Below are 16,987 nucleotides of genomic sequence, written 5' to 3' on the forward strand. Positions count from 1 at the left end.
ATACATACAGCAATTTCTCTGGATGTAGAGTTGTAGGCTTACTATTAATTTTTCGAGGTATTATGCAAGTGAAAAGAATTAAAATACACACCATCATAAATGCTGACGAAGTTTAGTGAGATACTTGGCTTTGCGTATCACTGGCAAATTTATTATAATCTATGAATAATTTATCACAGCCAACCTTACACAGTCTGAAAAATTAGGACCAGTTGCTATATTTTCACTCAGATTTCACTATGTTCATTGTTGAAATCGCTGCCTCACGTGGGTAACTTGATACAAAAAAATGATAAAACATAGCATGCCACTCTTACATTGTTGGGGAAGGTTTTTACACTCACTAATTACCAAGTTATCTTCACTGTATTCTAAGGAATGACCATTTTGAATTCAAATTATTTCCTAAGTTCAGTTTCACCACAAGAGGATGGAGTACTCATTTTACTTGAAATATCTTCCACATCCACTTTTGGAAAGTAACTACCAAAGACAGAAGAGGTTACATCGCCTTGAAATATGAAAACCAGTTTTGAAACTGTCTTCAGTGCTGTCAGGTTGCATGTATACTTCTTTGCAGCTTCTTGTTCCATTGATGTTTGTTGATCCAGATACTGTCACTTATTAAATTGCTGTCTATGGTTTTGAGATCTATATTTGTAATTCAGCGAATTTGAGACAGCTTGTTAGTCCTTTTTCACATGAGTGTACACTAAAATACAGACATAGATCACAAAATCATAGACAGCAATTTAGTAAGTGACGTGATATGGAAGTCAAGAATGACCAGACAAGTACCAATGTATACCTGCACAACATATATCGTAGCCAAAATAGTATTAGTTTCTGTAACTGTGCTATCAAAAGGTGAAGTGTACTGTTTTATATATAAAAGACATACGAGTCCATGATGGTTTGGTCTTTTCCTTGAAGATCTTTGTTTAACTCATTTAGTTTAACTATCATATTAGTTACAAATGCCAGCTCCAACAACCAGCTCAAATCACACAGTTGTGAGTAATCTTCCTCCCTTTCAAACACAAATGATTTTGTTACTGGCAGAAGTTATATAAATCTGTTTAGAACCATACCTCCACTCAGCCCTCTAAGTTCCACACTAGCTATCCAATTATTCTAAAAGCACTCTAAAATTTTTCCTCTATAGTGAGAGCGAACTGAATTCACAATTTCTGTGGTAATACTCACGAAATGTGTCATTTTCAAAATATGTCCACGAAGCAATTACTGATGCACAATACAGTGACACAAAGAAAGCTGGTAAAGTTTCATCGTTTGCACACAAGCAAACAAATCCTTTATACCTGCCTACCAAACAAGGTATTCCATCAGTAGTAATAAATGCAAGTTTCTGAATCGTCAAAATGTATTCAGAAATGGAGCATGTGACTGCACTGAAAAAAATCTCCTTTTATACTGTCTTCCAAGCTCAAAATTCTACGTAAGCTTTATTTTACACTAAAATCTGAAAATATCAATCTTGCAAAAAAAATGTAACTTGAGACGAATCAACTATCTACTGACTCGTCTAAATGCAATAAAAAACAGAAGCAGGACTGCATATCTGTCATCAGCTGACCTTTTATATTTTTCGCCATTAATTTCATCTTTTCTTGTTTGACTGTATCTTGACAGAGCCATGTTTCTGGTGGCTGATATTCTCTGACTTGTTTCTAAATGCAGAAATTAAGGACTCAATAGCTGCCAGAGAGCAATCCGTAACAGTGCCATCGTCAAGTGATTTTTCATGTTCCATTAGCATTTCTGATACACAAAATTATATGTCTGATTATTATATGTTTGATTAAAGACGTTTTGTGTAGGTTTAAAAAAAGACTACTGAAAGTTTCTGCATCCTTATCTCACTACCAACAGCGGCTTCCATTTTGAAGTCTTTGTGAACTGTCGTAAAATGCTGCGCAATATTATCCTTTGTAGGTATGAGTAAAGACGCGTTACTTATAAAACATATACCTATCTTTATGCACTGAAACAAAAAACTGTTCTCCACTCCCCACAGAAGTGGTGTGTTTTCCTGTGTTAAGCTGCACTCATTTTTTGTGAATTCATTACTAAGTGACAACTATAACTTTGTGAGAACTATAACTTTGTGTGTGGACTCCCTAGTTCTGATACATAACACTTGGCAGTGGCTGGGAGACTTCGCACCGTAGTGTTCTGGATGTATTTGTTGCAAACTGCAGAGCACACTATTTTCAGTATTGACCACATTGTCACTGAGCTGTGCTGTCACTGTGGTGTGTATTGTTGCACTATTTTGATCATGACTGTCTCAAAAATGAATGATGAGATGGTTATGTTATGGTTACAGTGTTCAACTGATCATTACCTCTGTCATGCACATTGTTGTTTGTGTAAGCTCTAAAACAGACGTTTGTGATGCCTACTGGAGACGGAACGTGATCCCCCACACTGTACCTCATCCTCTAGCAAAAACCTGAAGCATTCTCCCTCTTCACCACAACCCCTACTCATAATGGCAAGTTACAACAGTTCACAAGTAGTAACATCACACTGTAGGAGGAAAGAATGTTGCTTGGCACGAGTGTTAAAGGCAGTGAAATGCAGATGGAGACGGAAGAGAAGGAGCCAATGTTGTCACGTTTACTCCCGAGTAACATCGTGCAAAACACTCACTGTCAAGAAAATGGTGTTTCACAAAAACAGCCCATTTAAACAGATTTTGAACAAACGTTTTGAAAGATGGACTCCTCAAGCCATGGTCAATTGTTGATAGGTTGAGCACTCCCACCTGCATATAAATGGTTATCTTTACTCATACCATTATTTTTAATTCAACAAGGATTTTCCATTACCACATTAGAATTTTAGTCCATATTTTCTTCACATGGGCACACGTATTAGTAAATCATAGAAATAAAACCAAATAAACTGGAAATAATGAATGTAATAGCTGCTTACTGGTTAACTATGCTAACAATGATCACTCTAGAAAATATGTTACACAAAAACAAATCAGGGGGTTGGTGGGAGGAGGTGTGGGGTGGCGAGTGACTTAAAACGTCTCTGTATGCAACTCAAGATCTTGCATACGGCTTGTTTTTACAATGAAGTGCCAACGAAACTCTTACAGGCATGCATTTTCAAACACAGAGATACGTAGAAAGGCAGAATACAGTGCTGCAGTTGGCAACACCTATACAGAGATATTCTTTTCAAAATTTATACAAAGCCTAGAACTAGTGTTGACCCGGATCATAATATCCTTTTGTGTGGGGACTTTAACATAAATACAAATAAAACAGATGACACCAGTAACACATTTATGAATACCCTACATAGTTTTGGTCTATCATCATCAGTCAACTGTGCAACAAGAATAACCACACATTCATCATCTACCATTGACCATGTAGCTACAGATGTAGGCAGAGAAAACTGATGTACTTGTCAAAAATCTGGGACTGTCTGACCATCTATGTCAGATTATAAAAGTAAAAGCTTGTGTAAAAAAAAAAAAAAAAAAAAAAAAAAGAATCAAAACTGCATGTATATAAAAGAGTCTACTCTCCATCAGCTTTGCAAGAGTTTTCCTTAAAGTTAGCACATGAACGTTGGGAAGAAGTATATATAGAAACTAAAGTGAATAGCAAGTTCTCCAATTTTATGTCTGAGTTTAAATTAAAATTTGAAGAAACATTCCCCAAAGCATTAATTCCCATTGGAACACCCACCAACAATAAATGGATTACTAAGGGAATTAGAAAAAGTGCTGAAACTTGAAAATACCTAAACTCCATTAAAAAGGACAATAGTGATCCAGTTTTTTTTGCACTACTACAAAAACTACAAAAGGATCTACAGGAAGGTACTAAACACTGCAAAAAAATTAGCCAATGATAGGTTCGTAAATTTAGCCAATAATAAAAGTAAAGCTACATGGGCTGTAGTGAAACAAGAAACAGGAACTGTGAAGCAGAAAGGTACAAACACATAAATCAGGAACAAGGAAAACTTAGAAAGTAACCCAAAAGAATTAGCAAATTATGTGAATACCTACTTTAGCAGCATTGCAACAAACTTACAGAAAATTTTTCCGAAAGGTGCTAATCAACCAATACAGAAGGATATAACAAACTAAATGGTATTGTTTCCAACTACTGAGGAGGAAGTATGCAATGTTGTAAGGCAATTAAAGAACAAAAACTCGGCAGGTTTAGGTTCCTAATGTGTGTGCTGAAAAAATGCATAAACGGTATCAAAGCTCCACTAACAGTAATCGTAAACGAATCCTTCAAAACTGGTTGCTTCCCTGACTATCCGAAGCATGCCAAAATTTTACCAGTTCACAAGAAAAGTAGCGTAGAAAATGTTGGGAACTACAGACCAATAGCCCTACTGTCATGCTTTTCCAAAGTGATAGAAACAATACAGTTGACCACCAGAAGCTGTCCCATAAATTAGAGGCACTAGGAGTAAGGGGAATTGTTCTCAAATGGTTTCATTCATATCTAGAAAACAGATTACAGTCGGTAGAGATCACACATGTCTCCAGTGGATCCAAGTACATTGAGAAACATATATCTGATCCACAATATATCAATATTACGGTCCCTCAAGGAAGTGTACTACGCCCTGTATTATTTCTGGTGTACATAAATGATTTCCCGCAACATATCAGCCATGGAGAGAAGATATTGTTTGCGGATGACAGTAACGTAGTAATCACCAGTAAGACAACAGCACAAATGTTGGAAAATTCTACTGAAGTGCTGAGGGATGTTCACAAATGGTCTCAGGAAAACAAAGTAATTCTCAACGTAAAGAAAACAAATACAATATGTTTTAGAATGAACGGAAAACAGAGTCCCTTAAATTTAAAACTTGATAACATCTCCATAGCTGATGTATCTACAACAAAATTCTTAGGGTTGCACATTGACAGCCAAATGAGGTGGAATGAACATGCTACGAAACTCTCTAAAAAGATATCCACAACATGTTATGCACTTAAAGTCCTTGTATCCGCATGCAGTAGTGAATGTTTGAGAACTGTATACTTTAGTTATGTTCATTCAGTAATCAGTTATGGTATTATTTTCTGGGGAAACAGTGCTCAGAATTTACAAACAGTATTTAAAATGCAAAAGAGAGCAGTAAGAATTATAACAAAAAGCAGTAAGTGGGCCCACTGCAGAGAACTTTCCAAAATGTTAGACATTCTAACTGTTCCTTGTGAATTTATATTCCAAACCATAGTATACATCAAGAAAAATATAGAAAAATTATAGCACAAATAGCAGTTTTCATAACTATAGTACAAGAACAAGTCACTGTCTTCACCTAGACAGGAAGAATAAACATAAGACTCAAAACAGCTTCTTGTATGAAGGTGTAAAACGGTACAATAACCTGCCACAGAAAATAAAAGAAGCAGATAACATTTACTGCTTTAGGAAAAATCTTCAATTGTTTGTGCAGGAACACTGCTTTTACACTATAAGTGAATTCCTTAGTACAAAATGATTGTAAGTAGCTTTTGTTTTACAATATTTTGATAAGGAGCAAAAATGATTGTAAATAATTTATATGTCACAATGTTTAACTACATGTAACAACAAACTGTATAAATATATGAATGTATGACGTACGCAACTGACAACATCCATACATTTTAAAATGTCCATGGATGGCTAAATAAATAAATAAATAAATCAATAAATACAAGACAACAAGTGTCTTGTGGTGGTGTTAGATCGGTTACTGCTGCTACAATGGCAGGTTATCAAGATTTAAGTGAGTTTGAAATTGGAATTGGAATTAAGGCCGGCACACAAGCGATGGGACATGGACTGTTGACTGGAAACATGACGGATGAGTCATTTCAAATTGTATCGAACACATGAATGTGTATGGATATGGATACAATTTCATGAATCCATGGACCCTGTATGTCAGCAGGGGACTGTTCAAGCTGGTGGAAACACTGTAATGGTGTGGGGCGTGTGCAGTTGGAGTGATACGGGACCCCTGATACATCTAGATACGACTGGTAGGTGACACGAATCTAAGCATCCTGTCTGATCACCTGTGTCCCTTCAGGTCCATTGTGCATTCTGATGGACTTGGGCAATTTCAGCAGGACAATATGGAACCCCACAGACCCAGAATTGCTACAGGTACACACTTCTGAGTTTAAACACTTTCGCCGATCACCCAACTTCCCATACTTTAACATTATTGAGCATATCTGGGATGCCTTGCAACATGCCATTCAGAAGAGATCTCCACCCCTTCGTACTCTTACAGGTTTATCGACAGTCCTGCAGGATTCAGGGTGTCAATTCTCTCCAGCACTACTTCAGACATTAATTGGGTCCACGTCACGTAGTGTTGCAGTGCTGTGCTTCCGAGTACTCGTGGGGGTCGTACACGATATTAGGCAGGTGTACCAGTTTCTTTGGCTCTTCAGTGTTATCTGTTTATTAAAACAGCAACAATAAAACTGAATACAAAATGTAACAAAGAATACTGGCCCTAGCACTATGTAAGTTTTACGTAACAAACTACAAGGTTTTTGGCTGCCTTGGTTAGCCTCCCTCAGTTTCACATTATATCACTGCTCTACAATTCAGACTGAAATCACTGGCAGATGGTTCATCAAACCACCTTCAAACTATTTCTCTATTATTCCATCACGTCCAAGTCACTTTGCAGCTGGCTTTGATCTTCTGATGATTTTTCTAAATGGTAAACGACGGCATTATCTGCATAAAACCTAAAACAGCTGCTGAAATTGTCACATGAACCATTTATATAGAAAAGGAAAAGCAGAGGTCCTGTAACACTTTCTTGGGTGATGTCTGACATCACTTCTGTTGGACTGTGACTTTCCATGGACTGTGACTTTCCATGGACTGTGACTTTCCATGGACTGTGACTTTCCATGGACTGTGACTTTCCATGGACTGTGACTTTCCATGGACTGTGACTTTCTGACAGGAAATCACGCATCCAGTTGCAAAACTGAGGCAGTACTCCATAGGTAGTCAATTTGATTAGAAACCTCTTGTGAGGAATTGTGTCAAAAACCTTCTGGAAACAAAAATATGGACTCAATTTGAGATACCCTGTTGATGCTACTCATTATTTCACGTGGATAAACAGCTAGTTGTGTTTCACAAGAATATTTTATCAATCCATGCTGACTGGGTCAACAGACCATTTTCTTGTTCGAACACTATATTCCAGTTCTACTGTACACTGATGATGGTGAGATGGATGTGTAATTCATCGGATTAATCTTATTTCCTTTCTGGAGTATTCAAGTTAGCTGTGCAACTTTCCAGCCTATAGGTACAGATTTTTCATCAAATGAATGGCTGTGTACGATTTCCAACTATGGAACCAGTGTATCAGCATACTCTGAAAGGAACCTAACTAGTATACAGTCTGGGCCAGAAGACTTGTCTTAAGTGAACTGACATGATTCGCTACAAAGAATATCTACTTTGATGTTAATTGTGTTAGTAACAGTCATTGTCAGACTGCTGATCATCTACAACCACTGCAGGTTGGGGACCACAGCCTAGCACAACTTCTTCACTCCATATATCTCTCCAGACAGTTCCAGATTCAACTGTACAAAACCCTGATCCAGCCTGTTGTTCTATATGGCTGTGAGACATGGAGTATCCACAAAGAGGACTTCCATAAGCTCATTGTTTTTTAGAGGAAAGTGCTTCGGAAGAATTTCGGTCTGGTTTTGGGTGTAGATACAGGGGAATGGAGGATCAGATACAACCAAGAGCTTGAAGAACTATACCAGCAGTCCAACATAGCAGGAACTGTCAAAGCCAAACAAATACAGTGGGCCGGCCATGTGGCCCGGATGGAGGATCACAGATGGCCTCGGAAGCTCCTGGATTTTACATCTACAGGAAAGAGACTGCCAGTCAAAGCCAAACGAATGCAGTGGGCCGGCCATGTGGCTCTGATGGAGGATCACAGATGGCCTCGGAAGCTCCTGGATTTTACATCTACACGAAAGAGACCGCCAGGGAGACCCAAGAAGTGTTAGAGGGATGGACTCCATGAAGATTTAAACCAAGTGTCAATAGATGTGAACAGATGGCAGATAGCAGCAATGGACAGAATACAGTGGAGGAGGAAACTTGTAGATGCGTGCGGTCCATTGGGCCTTATCACAAAGTAGTAGTAGTAGTAGTAGTAGTAGTAGTAGTAGTAGTAGTAGTAACAGTTCTCGATTCAAATTCTGGAATATTTACTACTTCATCTTTGCTCTAGGTATTTTGGAAACCTGTGTTTATTATCTCCACTTTAGTGGCACAGTCATCAACAAGATTAATTAGTAAATCATTAGGTTGCCTATTCTGATGCCTTAAACCAACTAACATCCTGCGTATAATTTTTTGCCTTTCAGTTTGCAATCACTTTGATTTTTCAGCATTTCAGGTATCATTTACTCTTAAATTATAAGTAATACAGAACTAGAAACTGGTGCAGTAGTTTATCCACTGTTAACAGTGGTGGCCAAAGTCGTGGGATGCCTCTTGCCTCCTATCATCCCAGACCAGCTTTTGAGTAGCATAGTGCATAAAATTTGTGTGGCATAGATCCTCAAGTCATTAAAAGTCCCCAGCAGAAATTTTGAGCCATGCTGCTTCTATAGCTATTCGTAATTGCGAATGTGTTCAATGGGATTCACGTCAGGTAATCTGGGTGGCCCAATTATTTGCCTGAACACTCTAGAACGTTCTTCAAACCAACTGCAAATAACTATGGCCTAGTGATAGGGCACAGTCATCCACAAAAATTCCATCATTGTTTGGGAAAATGAAGTCCACGAATGCCCGCATGCAGTCTCCAAGTAGTCGAACATAACTTCTTTTAGTCAACAAGCATTTCACCTGGACCAGAGGACCAAGTCCATTCCATGTAAACACAATCTACACAACTAATGAGCCAGCAACAGCTTGTTCAGTGCCTTGTTGAAAACTTGGGTCCATGGCTTCATGGTGTATGCGCCACATTTGAACCCTACCAACAGCTTTTACCAACTGAAATTGATACTCATCTGACGAGGCCACAGGTTTCAAGTCATCTAGGGTCAAATTGACATAGTCACGAGCCCAGGTGAGATGCTGCAAGCCAAAGGCACTCACATTGGTTGTCTGTTACCATAGCCCATTAATGCCACATTTCACCTCATTGACTTAATGGATAAGTTCATCCTATAGCCCACATTGATTTCTGCAGTTATTTCACTCCGTGTTGCTTGTCTGTTAGGACACACAACTCTACACAAACACTGCTACTCTCAGTTGTTAAGTGAAAGCAATTAGCCACTGCATTTTCTGTGGTGAGAAGTACTGCCTGAAATTTGGTATTTTCAGCACTCTCTTGACACAGTGGATCTCAGAATATTGGATTCCCTAACTATTTCCTAAATGGAATGTCCCCTGTGTCTATCTCCAACCACCATTCTGTATTCAAAGTCTTATTTCCCATTATGTGGCCATAATCACTTTGGACATCTTTTCACCTGTGTACAAATGACAGCTCCACCAATGCACTGCCCTTTTATACCTCGCGAACATGTTACTACCGCCACCTGTAAATACGCATATTGCTGTCGCTTGATTTGTCACCAGCGTTTTTTTTTACTCAGGTTTACATTTTAAATTTTATTTGTTAGTCAGTAACAGCTCTGATGTAGGTCAGTACAAGTAATACAACAAAATACTGAGAAACAAGTACCCTAGGCATGTAAGCAAATGTATAGGAAGAATAATATATTCACATCAAAGTAACAACATTTGAGATAATGAAGACTGGAGAAACCAGAAAGGAAATTGTTTTAAGAGCAAATGATACATAAGTTACTTTACCAAAAGACAATATGAAACAAAAAAATCTTCAAAATAGGTATGTCCCTTTGCTTATAATAAAATATTAATGTATTTATTTGAAAGGGCATTCTTGTGACTTTAGTGGCACCTTACGTTGTTTAGTAACCAGTCGCTTATCACTGCAGCATCTTCTGATAAAGCAGCGTAAATATGGATAAAAAATACTATCAAACAACGGCCCAATTTCACTTATGCCTTTTAGTACAATTAAAGTATCGACTTCAATAGAAATCACAATTTTTGCTCAAAATTTTGCCATAAAAAATTAGGGTACAGATTAGCTGCTCAACACTGTGAATACTGGTACATTTTCGCATCATACAAACTTTAACTATAGTGCTTGCTCATGGGAATAAATCACTATATTTGTCCTAACACAATCTATCTTTAACTGCTTAAGTTTCATTTAGACAGTGCCTATTATCGTGCTCACAGTTTCATTATTTTACACATCCGACAAGCACACTTATTCTCTAGTTACAGAGCAAAATTTAGTCTTCACCAACGAGTGGAGACATCAAAAGAAAATCACCACAAACTTTGATATCCAGTGCTTCTGATTCAAATTTTTAACTCACTACTATTCATTATGCAAAAAGTACATCTACCAGAGAAGCTGGCAAGAAGTATGGTTTGGAAGAAACTAATTTGTGAAATTGGTTCACAATGGAGAATTAATTGTAAATTTCAATTTAGCCAGTAATATGCTACTGTGGGTCAAAAACTGGGAATGTAGTAATAATAATAATAATAATAATAATAATAATAATAATAATAATAATAATTTTTGAGAAAACAGTGTTTACAACAACAAATCTAGAAATTTCTAAGTTACAAACCAAATATGGAGAAATTAAGAGGGTACCATACTTTAAATATTTAGGAGAGAGAATTTCTGAAAAATACTCACAACAAGAAAGAATATTAAAAGCTCGTAGGGGTCTAGGGCTGGTCCAAAACATTTACAATAAAAAATGTCTATCTATAAATACAAAAATTAAACATTATAAGTCGGTAATTAAACCAATAATGCTATATGCCAGTGAAACCTTGACACTTAAAAGGAAAACAGATATGGAAAACCTGAAGAAAGAGGAAAGGAAAATCATTAGGAAAATTTTGGGACCAAGATGGACCAAAGAGGGGTATAGATTACAGAAAAATCCTAACATTGAAGAATATTCTAACATAGAGATAGACATGAGGAAGAGGCGTCTAAAATTCTATGGCCACATAATGAGACTTCCCGATCACAGATTTACAAAAAAAATAGTAAGATACGTAGCATCCCTTGTTAATGGAGGAGAATGGATCAAAAATGTAAAGAAAGATCTGGAATTAGCAAACATTACTACTGAAGACATGAACAAAAGAAACAATTTCAAACTTATAGTTGACAAATGGGAGGTCAAACCAGAGACAAAAGCGCCGAGAACTGGAACAAAATGGAGCGAAGAAAGAAAAGCTGAATTCTCGCAAAGAATGAAGACCTGGTGGGCAAACAAGAAGAATAAGAAGCCCCAGAAGTGAACCATCTTTACTTAGCGTCTTCCATGTTGGGAGCTTTACGACTAATAGTAGTAGTAGTAGTAGTAGTAGTAGTAGTAATAATAATAATAATAATATTATTATTATTATTACTATTAATAATAATAATAATTATTATTATTATTATTATTATAGAGGTAATGGCCTTGGAAACACTGAATACCTTAAATATGCCACAGACAATTCGATGGGAGTAGCTGTTGTAGATGCAAGTTTATTTGTAGAAACAGCCCCTCTATCAGACAAAGTGATTCGCTGCCACACGAATGTAGAGGGATGTAATCAAAATGCTGCTCAGCAGCACTCTCTAGCCTCTACAGCAAACTAACAATGCTGATAAGATGCCCATCTTTTGAGATATGCCAAGGATTATAACCATAGATTACAAATGTGTGAAAATTATTTTGTTAGGAACACCCAAAGAAGGAAAAAATTAAATTTACTGTGATTTTAATAGCTACTGCAGAGGGATGCAAGCTGCCTCCTATGTTATTCTGAAGCACAAAGCTTTATCCAAGGAAAATTTCCTCATGAGGTTAGTGGTTTGTTGCCAAGAAAAAGACTGAATGACAACCAAACTGAGGGCCGAATTGCTAAGTATTATTAATTTGTGCATGTGAATACTGGCTGAGCTCTACAGTTGTTGGTTCAATTGCTTGAAGAGTAACAACACACAGCCCGTTTACATATAGCCTGCTTTATGCCAAGTTGGTATAAATAGAAACTGACTGGTTGCTGGATTTCTTGTAGTAACTGCTAGCTATTGTTTGGAAGTACACAACTAATGTGTTGGTAAGTAAGAGTTATGCCAGTGTTGGCTGTTTTCAAAGATTATCTCATATTTGACGTAAAGAATAAAGTTGCTGCACTGAAGGCAACTCCATCTGATATTCCCGGAGATAAGACTTCAAAACTGCCTGTGCTTGGTATCTTCATAAACAGACCATTCAAAGATAGTCTCCAAAAAGACTATTCCAACTGCCTTGTAGAACAGGATCTTGCATGCACTCCCATCTTGCAGGACTGAAATGACTTATGTTGGATGTTTTTATTTTTATGGCACACATCATCACCAGATTCTATCAATGGATTCAAGAAGGGCTGCATGCCCAATGCCCTGTATGACATGAAAGCAATGCAATTTAGGAACTGAGTGATGAAAATACTGACAGTGATGAAACAAATACATGTGGTGAAGTTATCAACGACATCAGGAAAATTGTCAATTAGGAGGCTCATCTTTGTGCAATTTATTTACATTACAACAAAGTGAAGTGATTAGATTGGGAACGTGTGCGTGTGCGTTTTTTTTTTCCTCACCTCTTCAAAATTAAAACTTACATTCACAATTAAGATGCTACTTACACTCAAGCTAACACAGTACTTACCCATTTGACTACACATTTTCCAAATCACAGCTTGGATTTTTAAAGTGCTTCAATATCTAAAAGGCTAGTTACATGTACATTAAGAATGGACTGGCTACTTGTATTTTCTGTGACTTGTAAAACAAGGTTAACAATAACACGTACAGCCCAAGGGCAAACAACAGAGCCAACAGTATAAACATACCACATCTCCCCACGAAATAAAACCAAACGTGTCCATAGAAGTACCGGTAAGGTGACGACGACGACGACGACGACGACCACCACCACCACCACCACCACCACCACCACCACCACCACCACCACCACCACCACCACCACCACCACCACCGACTGCATGGGCCCTCTGCTCATCGAGTTCCTAAAGCACGAACCACAATCAAGGCATAGTGGTATGAGGAGAGTTTTGCAGAAACTGCGATGTGCCAGGAAATCTAAATGCCCAGGAATGCAATCCTATTACACGTTAGTGGCCATCCCAACATTGCCACTTAGACGATAGTTATGATTCAGCCATTTGGTTCAGAAAGACTGCAATGTCGTTTTTACAGCCTGCATCTTTCACCGTGGTATTTTCACATCTTTGGTAACCTGATGAAGCCATGGACGTCGATTTAAGTTGGAAAGGAAGTGCAAGAGTGAGTGTGGTTGTGTATCTGTCAGCGTCAATCCCTTCCTACAAAACAGGAATTTATCACCTCTCTGAAACTGTGATTGAAATCTTAAGGTGTATGATGATTACTTTTGAATGAAACACTTCCAAGGTAGTTGATAAGCCTTTCAGTCTATCGGAACAACAAACACTCCATCACTATTAATAATAATACGCAATGTATAGAACACATAAGTCATGTCACTGTAACTGGTTTTTGATGAGAAAGAATCCTTAAAAAAAAACTGCATGCTGCAAACAACAGTCAAGTGCATCATGAAAAAGTAACATTCTCATTAAGCCACAGTGTAATACTTCGGTCCAATGCAGGGTTATTCAAAAAGAAAGAACAGATTTAATTGTTTATTACAGATAAACTATGAAACAGTAATGAAGAGGGAAATAGCAAGTTTACTTCAATACCATTTAAAGGTAATGTGTCCTACAGGATTGGACATCTGTCAAGAAAATACCAACACTAGTTTGAAGAAAAAATTAGTACATACATTAGAAACTGAGGAAGATACTTTAACAAATTCAGGTGCCTATAAAATTGTAAAGATTGCCCTAGCTATTAAAGCCAGTTACAAGCAGTGCCTGTTGGGTGGGGGGAGGGGGGAATGTGGATTATTTTTGATCTGCTGAACATTTAACATATTTCAGACCATTCTCTAAGGGAATCAGAAGAAACCGAAATTTTACGTAAGGAAATAAAAGGTTGGAAATTAGATGTATCGGAAGAACTAGGAATTTATAAACATCTTGCTAAGAGAGGCAGTAACATTTTGAGCGATCAGTTCCAACTCTTGAGTAATCACTTCCTTGATGGATTAATGCTTCTCAGGATCACATAATACATGTTTACTGATGTTTTAATTTTTTGTAGTCCTTTCAACACATGTTCCTACAGTTGATATTCCAGAAATCGTACTGGTACAGTTACGCAGAAGATTCATTTTTTATGTTGTGATGGAACTATCCATTTTATTCTTCCCTCCATTTTTGTAACAGAAGTAACGTTTTGTAATAGACGTTATCTACTGCACACTAAATCTACACGCAGTATCACTCTGATACACAAGTGTTTTACAGATATTTTATATTTAATGTATAAATCTGAAATTACTGTATTTATTATTGGCCTTCTATAAAATGTTGTCGTAGCGCTTTAATGTAAAATAATGTTTAACACCAAGCAAGATTTAGAGCTTACACACATTTATATAGCACCCACAGCTTTCCAATTTTCCTTATCGCTTCGGCTTCTGTGGTGTTAAGGAGAACTTTCCTTTTTAGTGACATTTATTTCATATATGCTCTTCTTTCACCATACTTTTGTAACAGTAGTCTTTTGTAAATAGTACACTTAGTGTCATCACACTGAATTTATGTATTGCATTACTGTCAGCAAACGTATTATAAATTTTGTATGTAACATACGTACCAGTACATTTGTTGCATTTTTAGTAGCCTTGTAGAGGAAATGTCATTCTTACTGTAATGTAAAATGCTATTTAACACAAGCGAGGCATACTTCTTATGCAAATGTATTTAGCCCAATTTTTCCTGGCTGCTTGAGCCTGCACATTCGAACAGTTGGCCTTTGTCTATCGAACGATGTATACGTAAGTATGCAAATATTTTATCCTTCAACGTGTTACAATTTAATGTTGACAAGAGTATTTTGCATGCCGGTCATAAATCTATAGACTGGATATTAAGTTTTCCTTGAGACATTTGAGTTTCATCCGTATCTACAATAATGATGGAAGCTGAAGAAGTGGGTTAAAATGTGCGCCACAGCTGGTACTTAACCCCAGTCTCCTTGCTTACTAGGCAAATGTGCTAGTCATTACACCACCACAGCAGTATAGTTAACAACTGCATGGACTACTTAGTCCAATGCCCTTGCTAACACGAACTTAAATCATGTCTGCAGCTTGTTTTGTTAGGGAAGGCATAGTACATGCAGCTGCTAGCTATACTGCTGTGGTTATGTAATGGGTAGCACAGCTGCCTAGTAAGCAAGGGGACCAAGGTTTGAATCCCTGCCGCGGCACTAATGTCGATTAATTTTTTCAGCTTCCATCTTTAGCGTAGTCATAAATCTGATTGTGCAGAGGTGGCTTCTTGCTGAACCAATGGCAGAATTCACAGTACTCTTGAACAATGGACTGACTACATACAAATTCCAACACACAATGATTTCTGTGGTGGATTATGTAGTTGCCATGTTGCTACAAACAAACAGCACAGCTATGTCTGAACTTTGTACCTTTCTACTATCCAGTCTTGTGTGCAGTGCTTTATAGTTAAGTTTGTCATAAACATTAGTAATCTCTTCTTTCTTTTTAATTCAGACAGTACTATCCAAGAGTGGATTAAAACAGTGTTGAGGCAATCAACAAACTAAAAGCTGGAAGAAAAAAAAATAAATCTTGGCTCACAATCACTTTTACACAAGATGAGTTACTACAGAAAATATACTGCCAGCATCATCCACATCTCTCATCCTTTAAATATCCTACAAAAGAAAAGTGCCGAATTCGTATGGTTTGAAGAACAGCAGGAAGTGTTTCTCACTTTACAAAATTGTTTAAAAAAACTCATACCAAGCTATGTATAACTTAAAGGCACATCCCAACAGGGCATTGAAGCAGATCTTACACTAACATGCTAGCAGAAACCAATCACACTCAAACAGAAACTGTAGCTATCATAGTGTTCAAAGACTCACTGTGTCGCTATATCAGACAATTTCATCTATGAATGTATCGCAAGCCTCTTACTACCCTGTCGGGACAATGTGCCTATAAGTGAGAAAGTGAACCTACTATTATAGATATGGTCATTTCATCTGACAAATTTTCAGCACTCAATTCATTATCACTCACAGTGCAAACAGTCAACTTCAAATGCCGTACATTGATTCCAATGAGTTAAGATTGTAATTTCAACTCTAGCATTTTCATTTCACCCACACGAGTTGCTCTACTTTACTCAGATATCTAAAGTGGTGGCTGCCCACTATCAGAGCAAGTTTTATGACAGGTCCTCACCTATTTACAACACGAGTGACCGGAGCATTATCTTCTTGATGAGCAACGAAAATATTGACTACATACTGGTTATTCCAGAGCCCCTATGTATGCAGGTGCTGCAACTGATGCACAGTTTGCATTAGAGCTCAGCCCCATATCTCTGTTCCTTAACCTTTTCAAGTGAAGAATACCATGATGCATTTTGAATTTTAACAACAGTATGCATCACATCATTCACATTATTTCTAGTTTTTACTTGCAAAAACATCTAAAATTTATTGAAGGACTCCATTATGAAAGACATCATAGCCATCTTCAGAGTCATACAAGTAAATAAAATTGTATAAGCACCACTCAACATTCTTGTTGTGTCCTTCAGTATTTTGTTTGAAGGAGATGCAAATATGTTGTGAAATGTGATCTACA

General features: G+C 37.3%; 2 protein-coding genes across 8 annotated transcripts in view; both read right to left on the minus strand.

Annotated features, from left to right (window-relative positions):
• The window catches only part of LOC126470255 (dnaJ homolog subfamily C member 21), a 263,365-nt gene that overhangs the window by 188,488 nt on the left and 57,890 nt on the right, over positions 1–16,987 (minus strand). The window lies entirely within an intron of this gene.
• LOC126470256 (methyltransferase-like 26) overlaps positions 1–16,987 on the minus strand; it is a 67,645-nt gene that overhangs the window by 21,882 nt on the left and 28,776 nt on the right. The gene's annotated exons all lie outside the window — the stretch shown is intronic.

The sequence above is a fragment of the Schistocerca serialis genome, chromosome 3 (genome assembly GCF_023864345.2).
Source record: "Schistocerca serialis cubense isolate TAMUIC-IGC-003099 chromosome 3, iqSchSeri2.2, whole genome shotgun sequence".
Taxonomy (NCBI): Eukaryota; Metazoa; Arthropoda; class Insecta; order Orthoptera; family Acrididae; genus Schistocerca; species Schistocerca serialis.